This window comes from Anomaloglossus baeobatrachus, chromosome 5 (assembly GCF_048569485.1).
Source record: "Anomaloglossus baeobatrachus isolate aAnoBae1 chromosome 5, aAnoBae1.hap1, whole genome shotgun sequence".
Taxonomy (NCBI): Eukaryota; Metazoa; Chordata; class Amphibia; order Anura; family Aromobatidae; genus Anomaloglossus; species Anomaloglossus baeobatrachus.
In genome coordinates, this window is record NC_134357.1 from 574660757 (window position 1) to 574668217 (window position 7461).

The following is a 7461-nucleotide window of genomic DNA, read 5'->3' on the forward strand; positions in this document are numbered from 1 at the left end:
TTGCAGGTTTTTAGCTTTTCAGGTTTTTTTGGCTGATTTTTAAACTGCAATTTTTTTTAAATATTTGCAAAATTACTGCATAATAATGACACTGAAAAAGACATGAGTGTGGGTGGACGAGAAAACCAACCAGTGCCAGGAAGCTGCTGCCAAGGCAGATAATATAATAGGATGCAGTGAACGAGGCACAGATGATCCGGACAAGAACAGTTTTGCCTCTATACAAGTCTCTAGTGCGGCCACACTTACAATATTCTGCACAATTTCGGGCTCCAGTGAATGAGCAGGACATAACTGTACTAGAGCGGGTGCAGGGAAGAGTGACCATTAAAGGAATGGGAGGTCTGCAATAGGAGGACAGGTTAGCAAGCTTGGGGTTATTTATTTTGGAAACACAAAGGCTACGGGGCGATTTTATTACAATGTACAAGTATATCAGGAGCATTACTGAGATATTTCTAATGAGCTTTTTACAACTGAGGCCTGTAATGATGACAAGGAGGTTCAATCATAATCACAGATGGGGATTCTTTACTGTAAGAGCAGTGAGAATATGGAACTCTGACACATGATGTGATAAATGTTGATAGACTACAAAAATTCAAGGCGGGCTTGGATGCCTTCCGTAAAAAGTATATTATGGCAGGTTGTCAGTACTAGATTTTGTGATGGGACATTGAACCAGGGAACTAGTCTAATATTTTTAGAGTCATGAAGGAATTGAAATATGCCACTTGCAAAGGTATTCACACCCTCGGAACGTTTCCACTTATTTTAGCGTCATACCCACAAATGTAAATGCTTTTATTGTGATTTTATGTGATATACCAGCATTAGGTAACAAGTATTTGTTAAGTGTAAAGGAAATGATAGATGGTTTTCTAAATATTTAAAAATATAAATCTGAATATTGTCATGTGCATTTGTATTAAGCCCCTTGTAGTATGATGCCCCTGAGTGACCAATTGCCTCCAGAAGTCACATAATTAGTAAATTGAGTCACCTGTATCATTTATTCTCATTATAACTACAGCGGTTTTGTGAAGATATCACGAGTTTTGTTTGAGAACATTAGGGATCAAACAGCATCTTGAAAACCAAGGAACCCACCAGACAGGTCAGGGATAAAGTTGTGGAGAAGAGTAAAGCAGGGCTCAGTTATAGAAAAAAAAAAAAAAAAAAATAGCCAAAGCTCTGAACATCTCACTAAGCACTTTTCAATCCATCATCCAAAAATGGCAGGAGTATAGTGTGGAGACACGAGTGTAAGTGTCATCTGGCATCCAGCAAAGGTAATGGGTTTCAAGACATGACATTCAGACACATCATTTTGTCAGGATCCGTTTTTGGGTTAAAAAACGGAACCTCACAAAGAATGAGCATGTCCGTTTGTGGCGTTTTTCTAATCTGCTTTTGCTATTGAAAACATTATTTATGAGCTCAATAACCTTTCAGGTGATGCAGTTTTTTAAAAAGCTGATCTGCTTTTGCAGCTGAAAAACGTATCCTCAAAAAATGCAGCAAAAACGCTGTGTGTGAATGTAGCCTTAGATCAGGAATAGAACAGACATTTATAGGACATTTCATAACTTTCCCAAATCCTATTAAAAAATATTCAGCACATTCTGCATTGCACTACTGTCCCCAATTTATTATATATTTTAGGAGTCTGAGTCGGTCCATTTTATACCGACTCCACAGCCCTGGGAGTAATGGGAGATCGTTATGTGTTACTATTGTTAGAAAAAACTGACTACTGTAAATACTATCTACTAATAAATCCTATATATTTAGGCCACACACAACAAGCAGTTTCCTCCTCGGAGTCGGCAGCTGAATACGTTTCTCAGACTCATCTTCCATATCACTAATTCTCCTCTCATTTACCGAAACTGGAATCGGCATCAGCAAAACTGCAGGAGAAATTCATTACACGTGAGAGGAGGAATAACGGCTCCATGATGAGGACGACATCTTCACCCTCTACAGCATCTCTATAAAGATATCTGTCCGGAGTCCGTCACTGACTCCATCACCACCACTAAATGGAGAGGAAAATGTCTACATGGACGGGGGTTTAAGATTTGGCATTGGTTTTCGCATTAGTCCTGGATATGCTTTTTTTGGAGGGGGGAGCATTTACCCCTTAGTCTTTATATATTACATGAAAAAAGCCAGAAAATTAAGCAGGTTCTCATTGCCCCCTTATCCCATCATTTCTTGATTATGGAGGTCGGCTTGGTTACTATAGTAACTAGAGGCCTAATAATGGTTTTTGGGTCTGCAATGTACAAAGTCTATTAATCTCTGCCAGAGGCGGCGTCCAATAAGCTGTTAGGCCCCAAACACATCAGACTAAGGTCAGCGGCGGCTGCTGATTGCAGAGGGGATCGGTCGCTGTATAATATATATGGAGCCTCCCGACAGATGACGTCAGGGCAGAGAAGGGTCTGGCATGCTGAATTTCACAGACTGATCCGTTTCTTCTTCCTGGAGATAATCCTCCGCTCCAGGAGTCTGGAGGCCTCTCTCTCATAGAGACCACAGGAAAGCTGGAGTGTTGGTGTTTGGGGGAGTCAGGGGAGAAGCCATCAGCCCAATGATGGTTCGGCCGACAGTTATCTAATGTGTACGGCAGGGGTGGGCAATTCATTTTCCAGAGGGACCACATGAGAGACCGTGACAGGTGTGAAGGACAGACCAATAGGCAAAAATTTATTATGCTCACTATTAGTATTCACGTTAAATGTAGAATTTAATATTGATCAGAATTAAATATACTGACATCTCCCTACATACAGTATGAGCCCCTCTATAAAGGGTCTTGCTAAAGTATTCAGCCCTTTGGCTTTTTACCTATTCTGTTACTACAACCTGTGGTTACATATTTTTCTTATCTGATTTGTGTGTGATGTATCAGCACTAAATAGTATAATTTGGGGTAGTGAAGTAAGAAAAAATATAGGAAAGAATTACATTTATGGGATAAAAGAAATTAAATTTTGCCACCCCTTTTGCTATGAGGCCCCTAAAAATTTCTGGTGCCAGCAATTATCTCCATAAGGCCCGTTTCACACGTCAGTGGAAAAACACAGATGTTTTTAACTAACGTGTTATAATGCATATGTCCCTCCGTGTGCCGTGATTGCACATGGAGATAAACTCACCTGTCCCGCTCCTGCTGTCCGTGGGTGGTGCTGAAGAGTCCCGCGATGCAGCATCCGGCTGCCGCTGTCTGACCTCTGCAGCTGCTTCCGGGTCGGCTGTGTGGTGCATAAATGAATATGCATGACAGTAATTGGCCGGGCAGGAAGCTGCGGAGAGCAGAGGCCGAACAGAGCGTCGCCGGGAAGGGGAGTATAAATAGCTTTTTATTTTCAATGTCCCTGTTTTTCTGGTACATGTTTCATGGACCACACCATAGTGTGGTCTGTGGGAAATCAGTGATGCCAGAAAGAAATGGACATGTTTCCGTGCGGAGCACATAGACACGCGTGTACACCGAACGGAGACACGGTTAGTGAAAAATCACTGATGTGCGTGCAGACCCATTGATTATAATGGGTCTGCGTATCTCCGCGATTCTGGTACGTATAAAAACTAGCATATACGTACCAGAATCACTGACGTCTGAAACAGGCCTAAGTCACATGCTTAGCAAAAGGAGGTCATCTTCCAACAAGACAATGACCCAAAGCTACTGCTAAAGACACACTGGAGGGTGTAAGGGGAAACGAGTAAATGTATTGGAGCGGTCGAGTCACAGCCCAGACCTTAATCCAATGGAGAATCTGTGGTCAGACGTGAAGATGCTGCTCACCGGAGGAATGGAGAATCTGTGGTCAGATGTGAGGATGGCTGCTCACCAGAGGAATGGATCGCTGGTGCGGTCTGTCGGGATCGCACAGGGTAGTTTTTGTGACGCCGGACGCATGTGCGGTCTTGGCTGTTCGTGTCTGCGGTCTGGTTTGTCGCGCTACTGGCAGGGCCACAGGGACATTGCGCCATGTATAGGACAATCTATAATTTTTACAATGTTTCTATATAATATGGGGAAAGTAGAAAAAAGATAAAAAAGGAAAAAATAATAAAAAAGATAAAATAACCCTTTATTTCCCTTATATGAAAAAATAGAGTCATGTATAACAATGGGTCACCAAGGGGATATAGAATTGATAAAAGGGATACATGATGGAGTATAAAGATACTCATATAGCTAAAACAGGTTTAAAATATAGAAAAGCTATGATATACTAATTTTAAGTGTTTTAAAAAAGAAAAACTTTTTTTATAATTCCTATAGCTTTTAGATAGTTAAAAAATTCTTTTATGATTATAGAAAAAATATTTGATATTATAAACTATTTTTACATGCGTACACGCACACATATTTATAGATTTTAAACAAACCATTTTTATCTAATGTTTTTTATATAGTGTCTTTTATTTAATGTATTGTTGTAAAATTCTAGCCTCCAAGGGGTTAATGGGTTAAAGACCTAATGATTTAATCTACGGCACACCCAGAAGTTTCACTTGTGGGTTTTTTTTTATCTATAAATGTAATGTGTGTAAGGTGCTCCTGTTATACCTGATGAAAGCAACAGAGGATTGCTGAAACGCATAGTGTAATAATAGGAGCTCAGTATTAAAGTTTATCATATTAACTACTGGCAGCCACTTTATTAGCGCTCTATTAAACCGAAATACCTATCTTCATATATGCCTCCTCCCTTAAAGGGAAATTCGGAAGTAGCTGCTTAGGCTATGTGCCCACGGGGACAGTGTCCTGCGGATATATCCGCAAGACATTCCGCAGGTGCTCCCAGGAAACAGCACCACAACTTTTGTCTGTTTCCATGCTGCGGAATGTCGTGCGGATATAGTGCGGGCATTCTGAATTGAGGATACAGTGCCATGGCTTCGCCACTGCATCCTCAATGCAGAACAAGTGCTGCAGTGATCGGGGGAGTTCATACTTACCTCCATCATGCAGCACCTCGCTTTCCGGCAGCCGGGTCACTCTCTCAGCGTCTGCAGAAGAAGGTGGGCGGGCCTGAACTAGCTCCGGCTGTCACATGACCGGAGCTCGTGCAGGCTCCGCCTACCTCTTCCTTCCTGTACCTGGATTCACCGATCTCCTGTACACCGGACGGAGAAAGTGACTCCGGTGAGGCAGGTAAGTATATGGGACCCTGCGGAGAAATCCGCAACAATAATTGACATGCTGCACATTTTTCCGCACGGAAATCCGCACGATTTCCGCTGCGGAAAAATCCGCAGCGTGGGCACAGCATTTCCCAAATGCCATAGAAATGGCTGGGGAGTAGCTGTGCTGCAGATTTCTGGAAAATCCGCGGCAAAATCCGCGCATTTTCCGCAGCGTGGGCACATAGCCTTAGAGTAAAGGACCTGCCAAGTCTACTCAGAATACCTAGCCGGAGGACGGGAGATCGCACAGGTGCTTCAAGATCCATGGTGCCGGTGGATCCAAGGAGCCAGGAACGATACTAAGCCCGGACTCCGCAACCACATCAGCAGTAACAGAAGTAGGAGCAGGATCCCTCACCTGGAGGATTCTACACACATACATACAACTGGGGTTGTGCGGGGGCGTACAACCTCATCAGGTGAGCAGTTTCATACAGTCATATGTAAAAGTTTGGGCACCCCTATTAATGTTAACCTTTTTTCTTTATAACAATTTGGGTTTTTGCAACAGCTATTTCAGTTTCATATATCTAATAAATGATGGACTCAGTAATATTTCTGAATTGAAATGAGGTTTATTGTACTAACAGAAAATGTGCAATCTGCATTTAAACTAAATTTGACCGGTGCATAAGTATGGCCACCCTTATCAATTTCTTGATTTGAACACTCCTAACTATTTTTTACTGACTTACTGAAGCAATAAATTGGTTTTGTAACCTCATTGAGCTTTGAACTTCATAGGCAGGTGTATCCAATCATGAGAAAAGGTATTTAAGGTGGCCACTTGCCAGTAGTTCTCCTATTTGAATCTCCTATGAACAGTGGCATCATGGGCTCCTCAATACAACTCTCAAATGATCTGAAAACAAAAATTACTCAACATAGTTGTTCAGGGGAAGGATACAAAAAGTTGTCTCAGAGATTTAAACTGTCAGTTTCCACTCTGAGGAACATAGTAAGGAAATGGAAGAACACAGGTACAGTTCTTGTTAAGCCCAGAAGTGTCAGGCCAAGAAAAATATCAGAAAGGCTGAGAACAAGAATGGTGAGAACAGTCAAGGACAATCCACAGACCACCTCCAAAGACCTGCAGCATCATCTTGCTGCAGATGGTGTCACTGTGCATCGGTCAACAATACAGCGCACGTTGCACAAGGAGAAGCTGTATGGGAGAGTGATGCGAAAGAAGCCGTTTCTGCAAGCACGCCACAAACAGAGTCGCCTGAGGTATGCAAAAGCACATTTGGACAAGCCAGTTACATTTTGGACGAAGATCCTGTGGACTGATGAAACAAAGATGGAGTTGTTTGGTCATACAAAAAGGCGTTATGCATGGGGGCAAAAAACACAGCATTCCAAGAAAAGCACTTGCTATCCACAGTAAAATTTGGAGGAGGTTCCATCATGCTTTGGGGCTGTGTGGCCAATGCCGACACCGGAAATCTTGTTAAAGTTGAGGGTCGCATGAATTCAACTCAGTATTAGCAGATTCTTGACAATAATGTGCAGATTCTTGACAATAATGTGCAAGAATCAGTGACGAAGTTGAAGTTACGCAGGGGATGGATATTTCAGCAAGACAATGATCCAAAACACCGCTCCAAATCTACTCAGGTATTCATGCAGAGGAACAATTACAATGATCTGGAATGGCCGTCCCAGTCCCCAGACCTTAATATCATTGAACATCTGTGGGATGATTTGAAGCGTGCTGTCCATGCTCGGCGACCATCAAACTTAACTGAACTGGAATTGTTTTGTAAACAGGAATGGTCAAATCTACCTTCATCCAGGAACCAGGAACTCATTAAAAGCTACAGGAAGCGACTAGAGGCGGTGATTTTTGCAAAAGGAGGCTCTACAAAATATTAATGTCACTGTTATGTTGAGGTGCTCATACTTATGCACCTGTCAAATTTAGTTTAAATGCAGATTGCACATTTTCTGTTAGTACAATAAACCTCATTTCAATTCAGAAATATTACTGAGTCCATCATTTATTAGATATATGAAACTGAAATAGCTGTTGAAAAAACCCAAATTGTTATAAAGAAAAAAGGTGAACATTAATAGGGGTGCCCAAACTTTTTCATATGACTGTATATAAACCTAAGATCTAATCCACGGGTGCGTTCACATATGCGCTTCTCCTTCTTTTATATTCACCAGAGGAATGGAGAATCTGTGGTCAGACGTGAAGACGCTGCTCACCAGAGGAATGGAGAATCTGTGGTCAGACGTGAAGAC